The sequence below is a fragment of the Helicoverpa armigera genome, chromosome 27 (assembly GCF_030705265.1).
Source record: "Helicoverpa armigera isolate CAAS_96S chromosome 27, ASM3070526v1, whole genome shotgun sequence".
NCBI classification, from domain to species: domain Eukaryota; kingdom Metazoa; phylum Arthropoda; class Insecta; order Lepidoptera; family Noctuidae; genus Helicoverpa; species Helicoverpa armigera.
The window spans coordinates 5,223,852-5,245,618 of NC_087146.1; the positions used below are offsets into that span (position 1 = coordinate 5,223,852).

Consider the following 21,767-nt stretch of genomic DNA (forward strand, 5'->3'; position numbering starts at 1 on the left):
ACTCGCATCCCGTGGGAAGTACGAGGCGGATTCGGATAAATAGCTAGCCTTTCTCGATAAATAGGCTATCTTACACTGAAATAAATTTGTAAATCGGACCAGTAGTTACTAATGTTAGAGCGTTCAATCAAACAGAAATATAAATGTGCAAAAATGTGAATAAAAATATGGAATCCCTTATTTATAATGAAATCAATATAAATATGTTTGATTTTGAATCACTACCTAATCTACCTATTTAACTTATAATAAAACTCGCAGTTTTTTTTGGATTGCAATCCAACATACGTTACATTTTATCCAGTAGCGGGAAGGAGTTACCTCAAAACGCAGTGACACCCATCGGTAGCAAGTTTAACTATAAAAGAGACCGCAGACAGAGAATTAACTACTGATTCAACAGTTAGATCTTTATTAATGACCGTCATTTAACCCGCGATTAAATTAATGTACGAGTAATTAAATAAATGGGATGAAGCTTAGCGATTGAATGATGTTACAGTCGAAGATGTAAGGATTGATGTTTTTTAGTTTTAGATTATTTGAATTTTTAATTTTGTTGATAACTAACGGCTTCCCGCGGTTTCACCCTTGCTTTAAGGGTTGTTTGTAATTTTTGAATGGAAAGTTACTGTATACATATAACTCGAAGTTCAAAATATTAGAATAAATTGTGTTGAAAAAAACATGGATTGCATATTATTGAATCTAAATTGAGTCATATAATTAAGTATTTTGTATAAAAAACGTGATATCTGCAAGCATATAAGCATATAAAAAAATCTAAATTGTATTAAGATGAAATCAAATTGGAATTGCAACTTTTTTTTTTCACATCCTGCATTTTTTATTAAGTATACCTTTCTTTATCTCATAACAATCCAAAATACGAATAAACAAAAATCGAATTAAAAAAAAAAACATTTCTTTAAAATAAAATTATATCCTTCAGAAACATTACAAGTAGAGCCACTTTCCTCACGCACCAACCGCGGACCACACACGTCGAGCGTACGCGCACCAACCAGATATTTCGTATAATCCAACCGCAAACTTACTAATACCGCTCTAAAAACCACTTCTCAACTAACAGCCTCTACATTATGCACTTTCACAACCGCAAATGTAACTTTGTACAACTGTGAGACAAAACCACGATATGTGCTATTCAAATTTAATGGAATTTCGACTTTATAGCTATTGGAATAAGGTTTATAAGCAATGCAAAGGTAAATTTGTAAAAGATTACGCGACCAAAGTGTAGCCAATGGTACAATTTTTATTTTAACTGTCACGATTTTGCAATTTTAAAGGTGTTACTGTGTGTTTGTACTTGTTAGGTTGCTAACTCGAAAATTATCAGTTATAAGAGTTATCACTAGAATTTTCTATGTGTATTTTGATCGCTTGATTTGTACTACAAATAGTTGCGTTTAGTTTTTGCTTTGAGTGAGACAGTTTGTGGTTAAAAGGCTGTGATTTTCTCAGTGTACATTGGCATTTAATATTATAACTAGCTGTTATAGATTATAAGGACTTTTGTAAGGTTTCTTTTGGAAAAACTTAGTGAATAACTTGCATGTATTTTTATCCTCCTACCTACACCAAAACGGCTGAACCAATTTACCTGATGAAAGTTGGGTGAATATTACTTGAATCGGAACAATACGCGGTAAGAAGTATTTAATTATAGGTGTCCTGAAATCCAAGTACTTAAACATATATTATCGCAGGAATACGACAATCTACATTAACATTATTATTTATTTGTTTATTGTACTTTAAAAAAAGGCAAAAGGCTCAGAAACTATTGAACTGATTTGAAAAATTCTACCACTGTTGGAACGCTTCACTCATCCAGAGTACTTATCATATCATAGACTATACTCGTATTTAACCCCGGTACGGGCAGTAGTTCCCACGGGCCGCGGGTAACACACCGGGAAAATATCTAGTAATTTAGTATAAAAAATTACTAAGCTCAAACTGACAACTACTATAAACTTAACATAAATAATTGTAAATATGACATTTCATTGTAAAAATGTAATTTCAAAATGGCCGCTGTCATAACTTCGTTAACATAATATAGGTTTTTGCTGAAGTTAGTAACAATTTAATTAAAAACTTTCTGTTATTGCAAGTAGACACGCCATTTTCTTTTGTTAAAAAGTTTTTGTGCAAAAGATATACCTGTTGTTTTTGTTGATATATATGAAATTAAATAACCTATGTTTACTTTCATAATTTACTGTTTTGAAAATAAAAAGATTGATTAACAGTCATTTTTTAAAAATCTCTCGGAAGTGTTGCGTTCAAATGCTTATAATGAAAATGCTGTCATAATTGGTTAAATGTTTCCATAATTCCTATCTATATTAAGTAGTATGTACCTATAAGTTTCTTTGATCGCGCTTATCTACGGAACTACTGGTCAGATTTCAGAAAAACTTTCAGTGTATCCGAATGCGCGGAGACTTTTCCATTGCGGTTGATATCGCTGGCGGAAGCTAATGTACAGGATTCATTAAAGATTTTTCTAAGTATTTATATATAGAAAAATATACTGCTGATTTAAATTCAGTGAAACAACAAAACGGAACATAAAAATACATTAAAGTAGACGCTCTATTTTTTATAACACTCAAAAATTATTGTATGAGCTTTAGACAACCGTAAATGACCTCAAAATACGCAATAACGGACACAAACGCAAAACCTAGGCCTCATTTGACGTTTAAATTGGCGGGAAAAATGCAAACGTCAGTTTGACAGTTAACTTTTTTCACGATCCGCGTTCCATTGCACGCGCTAATGCTCGGTGGAAGCATTAAAGAGACGCATAAAAGGCTTGCCCACATATAAACTACGTCCTGTTGATTATACACAAACAAGGCGGTTTTATAGCTCTTAATTTTAATAATATGATTTTTTTTATTAAAAAATATACAATGTGTCACCTGTTTGGTTAAAAACAGGTTTTATTTTAAGCGATGTGTGAACGCTTGTACATCATTTTTATCTTGATATTTTTGCAGATGGCAACACTTCGTTTTAAATGAATGTGTTGGCAATACAGGTAGCCATTTAGTGACAAACTAGTCTTTATGATGCATATAATAAAAATTAATGACTATCTATTTTCTTAGTTATTACATAAGTAGTAATTTGCTTGAACTAAATGTCATGTTCGTAATTTTGCTTGCTATGATCATTTCTCGGTTGGAAGAATATGTGTAGTGTTCAACCTTCCTCCTGTACCTAAATATTATTTGAAATCCTACATATACAAAATGCTAGAAAATTGTCGTTAAATCGAAACTAAATAATATTATAAAGTTTAATAGTTTGTTTTCCGTTTGAACGCTCATTTCTCAGACACTACTGGCCCGAATTGAAAAAATATTTCAGTGATAGATAGCCCAGTGATAGATGCCAGGAAAGCTATGGGCTACTTTTCAAAAAGGTGCGCGAAGTAGTACCCACGGAATGCGGGTAAAACCGCTGCTGGCTCAAGCTAGTCCAAAAATATTTTATGATGAGATCTGTTTAATTTGAAGAATCAATTTATATTTACTGAATATCATAAATTGGCCAATCAAAGCGGCACTAAATATCTGAACAGGTTACTAACAAATTGATTTCATTGGTCAGTTTAACTAAGTATAGGGCATGATGTCTTCTTAACCGATTGTCGGCTACGGCGGCTGTTCTCATGTAAGGAGATCAGCTAGCTGCGCAGGACATATTATAGTGCACAAGCATTTGCGCAGACACAGGTGCACTCACTATTCCTTCACTCTCACAGTGCGATGGGAGGGCAATCCGATACCACCGGAGAGAGATCACAAGCAGGACCGACATTTACATGCTTCTCCGATTGAACTATCTTTAACAGTAGTTCGATACAGGAAGTGTAGAAACCAGAAAGTCTGATTACCTTAGGCTAAGATCATGCCATAACTGGGTTGTGGAGGTCAGATAGACAGTCGCACCTTATACAATCTCAAAACAAAATCCGGTCGACTTTTGACCACAAAAAAATGAATAATTCATGTAAAAATGTAAATGTTTCACACTACAAAAACAGTTTAGTGATACCCAAAAAATTCTTAATTAACTCATTCAATTAAGAGATTTGATTACTTTATAGTATAATTTGATGGTAAATTTTATTGGTGTACCATAAAACGTAATGTTGTACAATTTTGTTGTAAAACCATTTGGTTTTATTGCACCCGTGTGTTGTTAATTAACTTATTTTTCTATTTTGGCAAAAACATCTTAGAATTAGCTATTTTGAACGCAACTTATTTCACCTACAACCTACTTCATAACTAAATGGACACCATCGTTTCACCCGCAAGGCACATACATGCTACTTTTTATCCTGGTGCGGGAAGGAGTTCCCTCGGGACAGTGATGGTCAGCTAGTCTATACCAAAACAATAAAGAGGAAACATTTTTCTGTTTGTTTATACGCTAATGGCTCGGAAACACCGAACTGACTTGAAAAATTCTTTCTCAGTTGAAAATTGCAGTCTTCCCTAGCAGTAGTTCCCACGGGGCGAGGCAGAAACCGGGGAAAAACGGCAAATTTTAAAATAGTGAAGATTGCATGTAAAAAGAAAGTCGTGTTAGTTACACTACTTATAAATCAATAACAACTGAACCGATTTTACTGAAAATTGGAGAGGAGGTAGCTTAGAACCGGAGGAAAGACATACTTTTCATCACTGTCCGAATTTGGCAATTCGTTCTTTCATGGTGCGGCTAAAACCACGGACAGGAACTAGTTTCCCTAAAAAAATACGTTACATCAAACTTGGTACACAAAAGTCAAGTATTTTAATAGCCGAAACTCAAGGCGTTGGAATAAATTGGCGTGACAAACATGTATAGGGGATCGGCTCGGTCCCCTTGGCAGTCATATGGTAGGTCAAGCTTAAATTGTATTGAGTATGGTGTAAAATGAGTTCTATAGTGTGTTTATTGAATTTAAGGAATTTATACTACTTAATATTGTAAGGATGGAGAGTTCGTTGGTAGGTACGTGATGGCCTAGTGGGCAAAGAACCAACCTCTCGAGTATGAGGGCGTGGGTTCGATCCCAGGTCAGGCAAGTACCAATGCAACTTTTCTAAGTTTGTATGTACTTTCTATGTATATCTTAGACACCAATGACTGTGTTTCGGATGGCATGTTAAACTGTAGGTCCCAGCTGTCATTGAACATCCTTGGCAGTCGTTACAGGTAAGGAAAAAAGGCTCGGAGGATGATGGATAAGTACTTAACCACAAAATTAATAAGCTGAAGAGTTTTTCTGTTTGAACTTTTTTATAGTTCCTACGGGATGAGTGACACCGCTCGCGGAAGCTAGTGTGATATGCTCTATCATTAATAGATCCATACTATCCTACTTCCTACTAATATTATAATTGTGAAAGTTTGTGAGAATGTATGGATGTATGTTTGTTATTCTTTCACGCAAAAACGGCTGGAACGATTTGGTTTAAATTTGGTATGTTGATAGGTGATATGTAGATAGGTGATACCCTGGATTAACACATAGGCTACTTTTTATGAACACACCACGCGGGCGAAGCCGCTGGCGGAAGCTAGTTATTAATATTTCTCCATTCTGATTAACAAGCCCGAACAAACTACCGGCCGAGTAAAATTTTGCAGTGTGTCCCTTTTAGTTAGGAAACTAATAAATGTAAGAGTAAATTATAACAAGCTAATTATAATTTACTAAGATTTATAAGGTACTTTCCCACATCCGATTATTAAGTTCGCTATGTTGAATTTGCGAAATTCAATTTAGTTTCCCAGTTATTAGAAACTAGGGAAACGCCCTGGTTTTACATGGGTATTAATTGTAAACCTAAACCTTCCTCGTAAATATATACTTATATTATAAATCTGAAGAGTTTAACCTCCCCACTCAGAGACATTTAATGGTTACTTAAGCCATTCCTTAGTAAAGGATTTGTATGACATTCCGTCACTAAGGAGTGACTTAAGTAATCATTAATATCTCTGAGTGGGGAGGTACCTATATGTTTGAATGCGCTAATATCAGCATCTAATGGAACTTCGCTAGGTAAATACTGGACCTATTTGATACATTATTTCAGGGTTATATAGCTCATTTATCGAGGAAGACTTAAAGCTACTTTTAATCCTTCTGCGCGAAATAGTTCCCATGGGACGCATTTGCCCCCGTCGGAAGCTAGTCACACTAAAAATTGTTGAAAATCTGAATCTGCTGACTTTTACCAAGTTCAAATCCCATCTACTTTTATACTAAGTTTCCCTGAAACCATTTCAAGAACTACAGTATCACCATACTATTTCTGCCGATCATTTGAAAATCTAATTAAAAAGCTACTGAAACGATTTCAAAATGATAAATCTTGTTTTCAGTAAACAAACTAACAAACACAAACTTTATTACGTCTTAAATGTCTGTTTGTTTGTGTGTTCGTGATTTATATATTACTAGCTTCTGCCCGCGACTTCGTACGCGGATCCTGTCCCTTATGAGAGCGACTACGGGGTCAGCAAAATCAAAGATCTGAATAGCCTGATATTTAATTTTAAGGGCCCGTTGACTTGAAAACAACGGAATACGCATAACCATTAAAAACGTTCCATATACTTAATTTTTGTACTTCAACGGCAAAAGCGCAGCAGACTAAACTGAACCGCAATAGACGTGACCATAGGGATAAAAGTAGTGATTCTAATGAGTCTGCATTTAAGATGTGTGTGGCAAAAATATTACACGTATTATTACGTAAAACAACATTAAATAGATGACAAAGTCGTGGTGACTTTGTGGTGGAAGTCGTGGTGGTTTAGTGGGTAGAGAACCAATCTCTCAAGTATGAGCGTGTGACTTTGATTCCAGGTCTGGCAAGTGCCTGCCAATGCAACTTTTCTAAGTTCTATGTACTTTCTACGTATATTTTGGATACCAATGACCCTTATTTGGAGGTGATGTTAAACTGTAGGTTCCGGCTGTCATTGAACATTCTTGGCAGTCGTTATGGGTAGTCAGAAGCCAGTAAGTCTTACCAAGGGGTGTTGGGTTGAACGGGTAACCGGGTTGTGGAGGTCAAATAGGCAGTCGCTCCTTGTAAAACACCAGCAGTTGCATCGTGACTGGAAGTCGACCCTAACATAATAGGGACAAAGGCTCTTGAGATAATAACGACAATAATAATGAGATATAGGCACCGCAGGACATCTGAGGCTGATGACGGGAAGTAGCGACCCCGCGGGGCTAAATATACTGAGTTCTCCAGGGAGAATATACTGTCCCCCATCTCCGGCCGGTCGGAGTGAACCATGACGGGGGTAGGTCTCACAACGTCCACCGGGGATTGTCCTTGGGTTCATTTCTATAGTGTATAAAGGGATAATCGTCGGTTTTGTCTCAAAAGGGCTTCAGCGTGTTGGCTTCGGCCCCACGTTTGCCTCCCAAAAATTCGGAACTCTGGAGTCCCGAGTCCTGGTGTCTCTGGAAGAGACATACAAAATAATGATGAGATATAACGCAACAAAGTCGGAGAGTGGGGGCTCGTGACGCCACGTCTAGGTATGTAGAATTTGTACCAAGCAGTGACTTAACACGAAATTCAAGCGTTGTTGTATCTTCGTTATTAATTCTTTATGAGAGAGAGAAAAAAAAATACGTGTCCATTATTTTAGGGTTATCTAAAAGACTGACTTTTTTTGATTCACCATACCTATTTCATAACATTCATTTCTATGCATTTCAAGTGTAGTATTGCTCTTGAAGTTCCACATCTTGCTCAGCTTATCAGATTGAACCACTTTTGATAAAACGTCATATCTTCATATGCTATAGTCTAGCTGGGCTCCTGGAGTTCCACATCAGGTGATTTACATCTTCAATTTTTATAAGTCAACAGAGAGTGCTCATCAGATTGAACAACTTTTGCTAAAACGTCATACCTCTATATGCTATAGTCTAGCTGGGCCCCTGGAGTTCCACATCAGGTGTTTTAGATCTTCAATTTGTATAAGTCAATAGAAAGTGCTTATCAAATTGAACAACTTTTGCTAAAACGTCATACCTGTATATGGTACAGAGAAGCTGGGCTCTTGGGGTTCCACATCAGGTGTTCCAGGTCTTCAAATTTATTATCTCAGCTGAAAATGCTCATCACATGAAACAATTTTTGCCATGGCACCATTTTTGTATCTCTTATAGTTTTGTTGGTCTGTTGGAGTTCTGCATCAGGTCTTCAAGTTTCGAAGATAAATTATAGCCTATATGTTGACCAGGCTTAATACTGATACAACAAAGAAAAAATCATTGAAATCCGTTCAGTAGTTCCGAAGATTAGCGTGTACAAACAAACAGACATACAGACATACAGACATACAGACATACAGACAAACAGACAGAATTTTTTTTTTAGATTTGTGCTCCATTACTGTTTCTAAACCCCACCCAATTATTATTTTTTTAATATATTCAATGTACAGACACAGTTTTTTTACAGATTTATTATATGTATAGATTATTATTTCAGACTGTAAAGTCTGAAATCACCACCGCATTGAGTAAGCGTGGTGATTAACGCTCAATCCTTCTCTGTGTGAGAGGTGGCCGCAGCCCAGCAGTGGTGTTTGGTTGATAAAATATCGCGATTAGTAGTTATAAAATCATTTTATAACTCGCTACTTACCTCCCGTACCTAGAAAAAGTTTTACAAAAAAAAAACGACTTCAATAATGCGCATAAATATTTTCCTATATTTGACAAGTACTATATTATTACTAATTACTACGCTGAAAACCGCATAATCGAGTGAGTCTTTTGAAAGTCGGATAAAAGCAAACTTAATTAATGTGAAAGTGACTTTTATCACGGATTTCAATAAAGAATTAAGTAAGTATGTGTGGATTTGCTTACTAGGGACAAAACTTTAACATTAGCCTCAAAATACAAGTTCCTATCAAAAACAAATTCCTATCTCCAGTAGCCACACACCAACGGATAGATCGCATATTAAATTCCACCGTCATTTTCTCACAATAACAAACAAATAACAAATACCTTTTACAAACAAACATTATTACGTCACGACCCTCTTAATCATTAGTCGGTGCGCCCACGCAGACACGTTAGCGCCATCTATCGGGAATACGACGAACGTTAGAAATTTGACAGCTAAGCTACGTCAATATAAGTATTTGTATGTTGTGTTTGAACGCGCTAATCTTAGGAAGTAGTGGTCAGATTTGGATGAAGTTTCTGGTGTTAGATAGCTCATTTAATGGGGAAGATTATTGGTTAGGGTGCGTTTAGCTTGAAGTACGGCAAATCTGATCTGCCTAGCTTTTTCCAACTATGTTTAGGTCGGCTTACAGTCAAGTATAAGTTAACAGCAATGACTGCCTCCTCCTCAACCGGGCTACCCAAGCAACGGGATATTCCTTGGTAAGACTTTATTAGACTGTCTAATACCCGTAACGACTGGCGAAGATGTTCAAATGACCCCAAAGATTCACAATTTGACATGCCTTTTGAAGAAGCTAATATTTCTCTACTCTTTGGCACCAAATAACTTAGCACTTCTGTAGAACCTGAGGTATGACTCCTAGTGCAGTTGTTCATAGGTACAGATCTTGTCGAAAAGATTTGCTTGTCCGAAATTAGCTATTGTCCTCACACTAGTCAAAACAATAACAAAACACTATCTACCGCGAAAGCGAGCTGTCTTAATAGAGACTAACTTCAGAAACGCACACTTATTTGCCGCAAAACTTACAGGTGCTAAAACTAGAATATATACAAAATAAATATATATGCTAATCATATAATCACTGGAAATTATAGCCGCGATTAGTCACAGGCAGAATATGGTAACACCATGAAATATTTAACATAATCTACGGTCTACGGAATTATGCAAAAAACTCGTTCTGTTTTCCATAACGAGGTGGAAATATAAACAAAAGAATATGTGTCTTATTTAAAGTTGGTATATAATAATAATTGGCTTGTATAAGTAGTTTACTTAGATCAGTTATTACTTATGAAGAGATAAAAATGAAAACATTATAAATGATTAATTTCCATAAAACGCTTTCCATAAATATTTTTGTACAAACTCCCCGACTTATGTGTCTACCATGTGTGTTTTGGTATATAGCAAAAACCTAAAATACTAAATACTGAATCATTTTTCCAGCAGTTTTCACAAATAGAAAGAGTTTTCAAAGCTATGTTCGACGCATTAATATGCCGTTTTCGCCGCGTCCCATGGGAACTACTGCCCGTACCGGGATGAAATATAGCCAATGTTACTCGGGAAGAGTGTCGCTTTCCAACAGTGAATGAATTTTTCAAATAGAATTAAAAACAAATAATACAATGGTTCCTCTTAATTCCGAAGCTCCTTGTTGAATTGCTTGACCGATTTATCAAAATTAAAAAAAAAATCTGCACAAAGAAATGGGGTATTTCATTCCGGGCATGAAACAGTTCCTTCAGAACTCGGACGAAAGCGGGGAAAGAGCGTAGTATACCTACTAATTTGTACTTTATTCCAAAAATATCTATAATGAGGCTCAATTGTAAGAACTTACGTATTAATTATATTTTGGTAGTAATTATAGCATTTGTGTAAACAGCACTTATTTAGGGTGAGAGCCCCAATTGGTGGGTATTTCATTATTTATCAGTTTTGAGGAAAAATGTTTTCTTTGGATTTTAATTCTAGTTACTTGTTTTTTTTTTAGAAAATGACGTTACGTATGTATTTAGTGTAGAACTGCTTAATTTGTATAATTAATTAATATTTGAAATAGTAGTTACCTATTTCACAGCAGACTAAAAATATATTTATTTGTTATTTGTTATATGTGGGGAAAGAGAAAGGGGAAAGGCAATAAATATAGGAATAATCATTGCTAAATAAATAAATAATTCGTAATAAAAATATAGTACAGTAATTACCAATTACAGTTTAAAACACAAAAGTGATTGATAAAACTCAGAAAGTGGTAACCAAACAAAACACTTCTTCGTATCACAAATATAAATTAATAAATAATTTTACGTATTCCTTTATACACACTTATTTGTACAAGAATAAAAAAACAGTAAATGCGCGAATTGCAACTTGTAATCCTGTGGTAAGACCGCTTGAACATTGAATTTAAATTTTAACCGCAAAAGTGTTTACAAACCAAAAGTACTTATATGAATGATTTTCTTTTCAAAATTATCCTTTGTAACTTTGAACTGTAGATATTCTCGCTGTAAACACATTTTAAGACTGATGTTATATTATATGTAGCTCAAATAATTTAATCTGGGTAATTCAAATTATACCAGTTTTCCCGAGATTTCAGCCACGTCCCGTGGATACTACTTCGAGCACATGGTTTAAAAAGTAGCCTAGGGCCCTCCTCGACAAATGGGCTATCTATTGAAAAAAATAATTAAATAAATTCAGTTTTTTTTTAATATTATCAAGTAAATAATAAACTGACAAAAGTTTTTATCTAGTTTTCGATCGTTTTTTGCTTGACCGCCCTAATCTCAGGAACTGCTGGTCCAATTCGAAAAATTATTTCAGTGTTAGATAGCCTATTTATTGAAGAAGGCAATAGGCTACTTTTCATTTTTTATCCGGGTTCGTGCCGAAGTTTCTATGGGATGCGGGTGAAACCGGTTTCTGAAGCTAGTAATTATAATAGTTTTCAGACTCATTATTTAACAAGAAAGCTGTAAAAATAAAAAATCCATTTACCAGTTTAACAACAAAATAAATTTGTTTGTCCGTTCTCTTAGTACAAATTCGATAATTTCTCGAATGAGTCACATCCTACTTCGGTATTTGCGCGGGCTGACAAGCATAACCAGATAGATGGCTGTGTATGTATGTATAGTGTTGATAACTATTGTTAAATTAGACCTAGGATCTTGTAGATTAGATTATAAGCTAGCTCTGAATGCTCCAATTGTAATAGCTCTAAATCACAAAAGTTGGTATTGTAAAAAATCTGATGGGGACGAAATAACTGATACTCACTTGACTAGTATTTTCCGAACTACGTCGGGGTCGATTTCCAGTCTAACTATGTAGATGCAGCTGAGAACCTACCAGTGTGCTACATGGAGCGATTGCCTATCCGACCTCTACAACTCAGTAACCTAGCCTAACTTTTAAAGAACTATAGATTTAAAAATACTGTTTCTAACTGTCCTTAACGTCTACCAAAGATGTTTAAAAGGTAGCCAGGACACACCAATTTATTATGCCTTCCAAAACGTGGAGGAACTCATCATGACAAGAACATCACCCGTTCACGAAATGGTTTAGATTGACATTTGTGGCTGTAACTTAGAGCTCAACTTCCTCTATAACCATAAATTCATAATCATCATCCCCGAGCCTATGTTGGGATCGGCCTCCAGTCTAAACGGAATCAGCTGAGTACCGCTGTTTTACAGAGCGCGGTTGCCTATCTGACCTACTCAACAAAGTAACCCGGGCAACCCAGTACCCCTTGGTAAGACTTGTGTTAGACTTACTGGCTTCTGACTACCCGTAATACCATACATTTATAATATAATACAAACCTTTAAATAATTTATGTATCTTGATACATAAGCGTAAAGTTTCCTACACCATATATATATCGAATCAAGTGTGAATCGTATTCATTAATATATTTAATTATATTTATAAAGTAAACAATTAATAATGTATTATTTGCCGTCCTATAATAAATATGTTCGATTTATTTATTACTATGATAAGTTAACCACGGTTAAAGTTATAACTAGCTTGTTGCTGTGACTGCGTTTGCATTTTTATATATTTAACTTAGGTACTGATCATCTCCCGAGCCTTTTCCCAACTATGTTGGCGTCGGCTTCCAGTCTAACCGGATGCAGCTGAGTACCAGTGTGCCACAAGATGCGACTGCCTATCTGACCTCCTTAGCCCAGTTACCCGGGCAACACGATACATAGTGTCTCACTCAATATCCACCCGCGTTCCCCGGAAGCTTGTTCCCCCATCTAGATAAAGAGCAGCCTGTGTTCTTTCTCAGTTCTAGACTATTATTGGAAACTATTACCCGTACAGGGTATAAAATATAGCCTATCTTACTCGGGTATAATCTAGCCCTTATGGCACAAGAAAGGTATTTAAATTTTCGTGATTTGTACACAGATTTATAAAGCACAACAACAAACAAACAAATATTTCCTCTTTACCTATTATATCAGTACCTAAATACCTATAGATTATATTATATTATTATAAGTAAAGATTATAAATCAACACAACTTAATAAATATTAAATTATTCTAAGGACGAGAACTGTTGTTAACACCCTACAGAATGACACATTATAAGCATTGTATTTGTATTCACTTTGTATTTGTATTAACTTAATACTTTGTTATCACCTGAGTATATAAAGAAAACGATTTAAAAATTAATTATTGTGTTACTATGATTAATTGGTTAAAACTATAATTTATTGAACACTGATTATACCTATTGTTTTGTGGTAGAATATTATTTTAAATAAAATATATTGAAATAATATAAAGGTGAAGAGCTGATCTTGAACGGGTTTATCTCGGAAACTATTGATCCGAATTGAAAAAAATAGCTAAAAGCTATGGGCTATGGGGAAAATCTATTTTTTAGCCGGGTGCGTGAAATAGTGTAGGTACCTGCATTCCAGGCTCCAGGTGAAAAATAACTATATATCTAGCTCTGTCCCTCCAAGCGATATTAATGCGATTTTTTTAACAAACTGTTCAACTTTTAATCGTGTTTTTTATATATTTTTTAAGAAACCACTTCTCGCACCCAGAAGAAAAGAAGCCTCTATGTTATTCTGAAGGATAACCTAAGTATATAGCTGTAAGTTTCCTTAAAATTAATAAAATAAAATAAAAAAATAAAATATTTATTTATAGCTAAAAATTAAAAACTATATAAGTACTAGCTTCCGCCCGCGTAGAGTTCGGTTATATCCAGTTTCCAAGAGAATTCTACTAAAGTCCGGGATAAAAACTCTACCTCTGTACCAAATTTTATTAAAATCAGTCCAGTGGTTTCGACGTGAAAGCGTAACAGACAGATAGACTGACAGAGTTTCTTTCGCATTTATAATATTAGTAGGGATTAGTTTTTGTGTGAGAGTGTATAAAACATCCTCACATAAGTACACTATCTAATCTTTCGCGTTTAAAATATTCAATAGTCTGAGATGCATTAGTCAAAAACGAGAGAAATCGGGTGAAATCAGTAACCTAATGACATTTGAACCCCAGCTTATTTTAAAAACAAAATCATCAAATTATTTCTAGGCCAAAATTATATTTTGCTAGCTGTGTCACTCAGTTTTACTCGCGTCCTTGAGAATTCTCAAAACTATCTTAGCCCAATTGCGTTATTGAAGATTTTTTTACACACGCTTATTAATCTTTTAGTTTTAATTAAAAAATTGAGGATGATTTATCAATGAGACAGTTCTCTTACTTTATAGATACTTTATAGAGCTTCTGCCTACGGTGTCATCCACGTCCCGTGGTAACTATTCGTGGAAAGTGCATCTTAAAAGCGTAGCTTAAAGCCTTTCTCGATAGGTAAATAGGCTATCTGACACTGAAAGAATAGCTATTTCAAATGTTTCAGTTGTTTCAGGTCCAAGAAAACATGTAAGATCTTCAGATTTATATAATGAGTCAGTTTTCTTACTTTATCGGTTTCATCCACGTTCCGTGGGAACTTCTCTCCGTAGTTACACGGAAAATGAAAACTTTCGGATGAATTTTCCATTTTCACCTAATTCGCTTCAGCTGTTTTACCACGAAAGCTTAACTGATAAACAGATAGATAGACAAATTTCGCAAATATACCTATGTAACTAGCTGTTTTTCCGCGGTTTCACCCGCGTCCCGTAGGAACTACTGCTCGTACCGGGATAAAAAATAGCCTATGTTACTCGGGAAGAGTGTAGCTTTCCAACAGTGAAAACATTTTTCAAATCGTTTTAGTAGTTTCGGATCCTTTATTATATTTGCCTCTTTATTATATTAATTTATAAGTATATGATCATCAATTTACTAAATACTTAATAAACGTGTTTTGATTCCTTTAAAACTGCAATAAATAAAAGACACAAATACCTATTGTTAGTCATAAATTTACACCTTTTCGGTGCGAAACTTTTTGGTTATTTTTACAATAAAAGTTTTGTTGTATATACAACTCAATTATTAGCGATAATTTATTACTTATCAATGCGTGTTTTTGATGATGACAGACAGAAATAGATAGACTTATTTTTGAACTAGCTGTTGCATGCGGTTCTACCCGGGTCTCGTGGACACTCTCGCACCCGGATAAAATAAGTAGCCTATAGCATCATCATCCTCCGAGCCTTTCTCCCAACTATGTTGGGGTCGGCTTCCAGTCTAACAATAAGTAGCCTACCTATAGCCTTCCTCGATAAATGAGCTATCTAAAACTGAAGTATTTTTTGCAAATCGAACCCGCAGTTTCCGATGTTAGCGTGTTTTAAACGAACAAATATACAGAAAAACCAACTTTGGCTTTATAATATCTGGCAAAGAATTATAAATACTGTGAAAAGAAAGTTTTTTTTTTAGATTTAACGGATCATCAATTAGGTATTAGTTTTCTTACTAATAAATTGTAATTTTGGTAACGGTAAAAATTATCCCTCTTTTCTCTTAAAATCACGCAAATATATTAAAACAACTTAAAACTATATTTTATATTCAAATAAATATATAAGAACGTCGTTAAACGCTACAAATGACTTATAAATGACAAAATTGAATAAATCAGTCTAATTCTACATAAACTGTCATTATAATTTACAAACGTCATAAATTCATTTGAATCAAATATATCAAGCCGTCATTTCGTTTTGCGAATCTCAAAACATATCATAAATCATATTTTGAGCAAATATTTTCAAATTCAACGTATATTTTGACGTAATACTACGTAAATGGAGGTTATTTTTATAGTTTTTATACAGTTCTAAAGAAAAATTTTCAAAGAAAAACGGGCCCGTTAATTTTAGCCGTTACCGCTGTTACGGTAACGCGTTTCTTTGTAAAATGGAGTCGTAATGAGAAAAAATACTCACGTTTCTACAATATCCCGCTGGAAACACTAAAATCCTTCATAACACGATTAATCCTTAAAAAATAACAACTAAACGAAACATTCCTGGCACTCACTGAACACAGACACCAAAAACCGAACGCGCTCAAAATTCAAACGCAAAAAAAATCATCAAACGTCAAAATCGCGCGGGAAATATCACATAGATGACAGAGGTGCAGATAAAAAATAAATTTTGACAGTTAATTGAATTTTTACAAAAGAGGTTTTAAGGAACGCTAACTCTATGCGCGAATCGAGACCGACTGGCAGCCGCTTGCGCCCACCCCCCCACTCTAGGCGTGGTCTCAACTTGCCCACATTGGGGCGGAGCGGACATTTTTTTCCCTATTTTTACTTTCTTGGTTTTATTATATTCTGGGCTGTTTATTATATTGTAATGTCTGGTTGTTTGTTCGTCATTGTATCGACTGCGTGATTTTGCGTCTTAATTGAGCGACTTTTTTGTGATACGCCGCCATTTTAAGTTTGAAAGCGTCGTTCTAATTAGCACGCCGTCCTCTTGGGGGATTTTGGAAAATTTTCTTTTTGATTTCTCGGAAATTCTGTTGTCGTTGGTGAAAATTTTTGAGATTTGTGCAATGGGCATTTAGAGTTTTAAAATTAAGTGATGTGCCTTTATGTTTTCATGTTTAATTAATTAAACTAATGTTTAAAAATTATTTATTGACTGAATTTCTTTTTCAAAATATTTTTATTCGGAATAACCATGGGGAAAATTGTCGCGGAGATTTTTAAATTGCAAAATGTTAAACTACTTTCACAGTTTACTAAAAATTAGGATGGGTACCAAGTTCCTCGCATATCGATAAAATTTAGAGACAATGGTCTGCCGTCGCGCGCAGCTGAAATTAAAAAGTACACCTATTTTGTGTAAAAATGAAGTTAAACATTACCTACCAATTCAGCAAGTGAAAACTGAGGTTTATATCGCTTATCTTAGAAATAACTTTACCGATTTTAAAAATACATATAATTAATTAATATAAGACACCACTTCAGGCTACATAGATATTTACCTACTTACGTAATTGTTTTTTATGTTTTACATGCTTCTATAGTACATTTTGTTTGTTAAATAACTAGCCGTTTCCCGTAGTTTCACCCGCGTCCCGTGGGAACTACTTACCTACTGCCCGTGCCGGGATAAAATATAGCCTATGTTACTCGGAAAGAGTGTAGCTTTCCAACAGTACTTAGTTTTGTAGCCAAGGTAACAAACAAACAAAAAAAATGATTCCTCTTTATTATATTAATACCTATAGAAAATCGTATAAGTAAAGAAAACAGATACCTAAACGCCGTGAACGCGCATAAATTTACATTTTTTACTTGAAAAATTACTTTTAATTATAATTATTTTGCCCCGAACACAGCTTATACATAATTCCAAGTAATTATTATTTAATAGCTTAATTACTTCGTATGTTAGAATAACTTATACATGTATGAATTATACGCAATTAAGTTTTGCATAGATATTATTTATAACTAGCTGGTGCCCGCGACTTCGTCTGCGCAGGTTTAGTATTTCGAACAATATGTTTACAAATTGTAGCCTATGTGTTATTCTGATGTATAAGCTATATTATTGTAAAGTTTCATTAAAATCCATTCAGTAGTTTTTGCGTGAAAGACTAACAAACATCCATACATACAAACTTTCGCGTTTATAATATTAGTAGGATTTTCATAGAAATTGCTTCTAAGCGGAGTTTTCCCTTCTTGGTGAAGAAACTACTTGATAAAATAGATTAAATATAGCTTATAATTATGTCCTAGTTTTATCAAGATAAGTAAATTGATACCTACCTACATATCAAGTGGTATTTATAATTTATCCGTCTTCTATAAAAGGAGGTTGTGTATTCGTCGTGATTTTATATACATAAGTACTTAAGTGTGTTCACTGATAACACTGACCTACCGAATGCAGCTGAGCACCAGTGTTTTACAAGGAGCGACTGCCCATCTGACGTCCTCAACCCAGTTACCCAGGCAACCCAATACCCCTTGGTACTTAAGACTAAATAATATGTTGATTTCTGACACTTACACGAATATTTAAATAAAACTAGTTTTACGGATAAATAAATACCTCTTGAATTGATCAATACAAATATATTTCAATGTCTTATTCTCTCAAAATACTTGTAAAAAATACATAGTAAGTACTTACTTAGAAAATGCTATTTTCCCCAAGTAACACGAACTGGTCTTAAAGTCGCCCCCTCGCATTCTTCACCTGAACGGGGGTGCAAAAATAAAAAAACCCTTCGCTAGGGAGTTTTTTAATTAGTCACCTTTTTTAAGTGCTTTTAAGACAGATGCTGCGTTTAGATTGGGATTTGGGGAGAGTAGAGTGTGTTTTGTGGGATAGTAGAGTGGTAGAGTGAAATTAGGTTTGGTTGTGTCAATGTCTACTAATAGATATTATTTGTGAATGCGAAAGTAACTCCTTTCTTCTGTCTTACTTTTACGCGAAACCGATTTAAATATTTTTTACACAGATAGTTGAGAGCCTGAAAAAGGACACTGGGCACTTTTATCTGTGTGCGGGAAGTACTAAGTTCCCATAGGCTGCGGGTGGAAACGAACAGCATCTTATTTCATTATTTGAATGTTGATTGCGCCTTATTTTTAGCCTTAACACATCAAAGAGAATACATTGAATTATCTCAAACTCTAAAATAAAACCAAAAATATAATATTAATTCAAAATTTGTAATACCTATAAGATGTCAGTAAACCAATGTGGCTATTTCAGTATTTCAGTGTATAGACAGCTATTTTCATCCAAAGATTTATTTTAGACCCACGTTGCAAATTGGTTTGATAATTTGACAGTCTAAATTGGCAGATTATTGACGTCAATACAAATAACAATACATATCTATTTTACAGTTACAAAAGTAACTCTTAGCTTGGAATAGTAGTGCAAAATGAACCTTATGTAGTTAAAAATAAAGTTCGAATTTTACCAACGGAATAGCCATAAAATCTAAAAAGTAGTAAGTAGTTAAGAATAATTGAACTACAACGTGATCGAATCAAAAGTAGTTTTTTTACAAAAACCAATTTCTGTATTTTGATTTCTTTACTCACAATGTTGCGTAGTAAGGCACCGAAATTGCTTTTTTTTGGTTTATTTTTTTATTACTTATTTATTTCGAAATTGTTTTATTTTTTATTGCTTAGTTTTGAACGTAATAAATGTTTTATTTTAACTAGATCGATATTTTTTTGCTATTGGTGCAATATAATACCTAGTGAAATTTTATAAAATATAAACTATTGATATTGTTTTTCTTTTACCTACTTACGAGTAGGTAAGTATATAGGTAGTACCTAATTGGTAGTTCAATAATAGTATTTTTTTCCATACATATATTTTGGTATACAATTTTATTTTATCGCTACAAAATGAACAATTCAATAATGTTTTGTTTTCAAAAAATAATTAACACAGACAATGTATAAAGGAAAAGGTATCATAACTACTTCTAGGTATTTAAATAAAAACGAAAATACTACTTACTCATCAAAGTGAATTCCTACTAGCGCCAGTAGCTCGCCTAGTGTAAACGCAGCACAAACATCTTAGCTAGTGGCGAATAAGTCTTATTTTCTCGTAAAACAAAGAAAATGTTTTCTTTCAAAGCGTAGCTATCTAACAGATAGTTATTTCGCTCCCTTTTTTAATTAAAAAACTTAGTTACAAGTCACTTTCTTAAATACTTACGTTTGTTTTTCGTTTGTAAGAGAAAAAATCGTTACCAAAAAGCGCTCTATGGCTCGCGTCTACATAATTTGGATAAGTATTTTCAAGTAGGTAGTATCTATGAAGTGACTGATAATTGAGGTAGCTTTACATATAGGTACTTACTTAATTGGAATCTGAATAATAATGGAAAAAAAATATTTGAACATGTGCATTGTTTTTTTTACTTAGGTATTTATTTACCTACATATATATATATTTTTTTTACTTACCTATTTATAAAACAATATCTATTTTGGTGCCTATCTTTAATGTTTTAAGGAATAAAACAATTTAGGAACATACATACAATTTATGAATTTAATGCAAAAAACTGTGTAGTCAAATTAATAAAGGTATTTTAATCCGTCACTTCTCTTACAACTGTTAATCGTAATTAAAATGTGATTAACACAATTATACAATAATCTCACAAATTACACTTACAATAAGAATACAACGGTTTCTTTCAATGTAAGTAAAACTTTTTCTCACAAACGTAAAAGCTAACCGAATAAGTAGAATTTATGTGGTATCACACACATTAAAGCATAATCTAGTCAATTTTATTGCCTCCATTTTGACCATCAAAAGGAAATCACGCCTAACAACTGCTGTAGGCATAGAAACAATTCTAACAAATACCGAAAACCATTTCTCATAACTATTGCTTCGAAATTACTGCTTAGAGTCTCATTACTCGCTCGTTTTTTCGAGAAACGCCCGATAATACACTGCAATTAGTTCATAATTACCACTTTTCATCACAAACAACCATAATGAACTATGCATAAGAGTAAAAATAAAAGAAAATGGCGCAATAAAGACTGTATATTGAGAATAATGATACGTTCCGACGTGGATAATGTGATTCAATGAAATGTTTCGCGGACTCGCTCAGATATGTATCTTTACCAGGCAATTTCCTAGATAATAATCTAGCTTGTTCAACGAATTGGTACTTGAGTCGCCATCTGTTATCGAATAGCAAAACCAATTTTATTTCACGATTGCAACCTTAAAATTAGTGACATCTAGTGGCGAGTAGCTGTAACTGTAACAATGTGAGTCACTATGTTGACTTGCTGTTACACCGAAAATCTAATAGATGGCGCTGTAAGGTTCATATATATTAGCGACATCTGTCGGTTTCTAAAAAGTATTAATTACAATGTTAGCAGCAAGGATGTGTTATTGTTACAAGAAAATTCTAATAGATGGCGTTCTAAAAGGTTTAGTATAATATTTAGATAAACTATTTCGCAACTTTTATGCAACATTAGCGTCACAAATCTCCATTAGCGTCATTTGATTAATTGCAAATTATTATCGTTTTATTCCGTGTTTACTATGCCAGCAGATTATTTCAGATTAACCGTAAATTTATTTCCCAGAAAATTATGGTCATGACTTTGCAAAATTATTATAAAAGGACTTTATACAGTTATAAATGTTATAATTTAAAACTTGTCTCTTCCAATTGAGACGGTTAACGTTTGCTTTACGTAGGCATGCTTTGAAAATAGTACTCGTTCTATTCTATATGTATTGTATTGTCAACATACGACGTTCGGTAGGAATAACTCCATGTAGATTAAAATTAATTATTAAAACAGACTGGATATTCACAGATAAATTGCACATCTTTTCAAAATTGATAACACAAGCCTACTAAGACAGTCTGTGAGACTTTCGCGTAGATTTCGCCAGTGTTTACCGCCTCCCGTACCTGGATAAAATGTAGCATCTTTGGCTCCAATGAAGTTCAC

At 34.1% G+C, this 21,767-nt stretch overlaps 1 protein-coding gene across 1 annotated transcript in view; it reads right to left on the minus strand.

The window, feature by feature from the left end:
* Positions 1-16,703, minus strand: part of LOC110369635 (homeobox protein invected) — an 81,844-nt gene extending 65,141 nt beyond the window's left edge. The window contains exon 1 of the mRNA XM_064042230.1: positions 16,201-16,703. The gene's annotated coding sequence lies outside the window, so the exon portion shown is untranslated. The remainder of the gene's footprint in view (positions 1-16,200) is intronic.
* Positions 16,704-21,767: the final 5,064 nt, after the last annotated feature.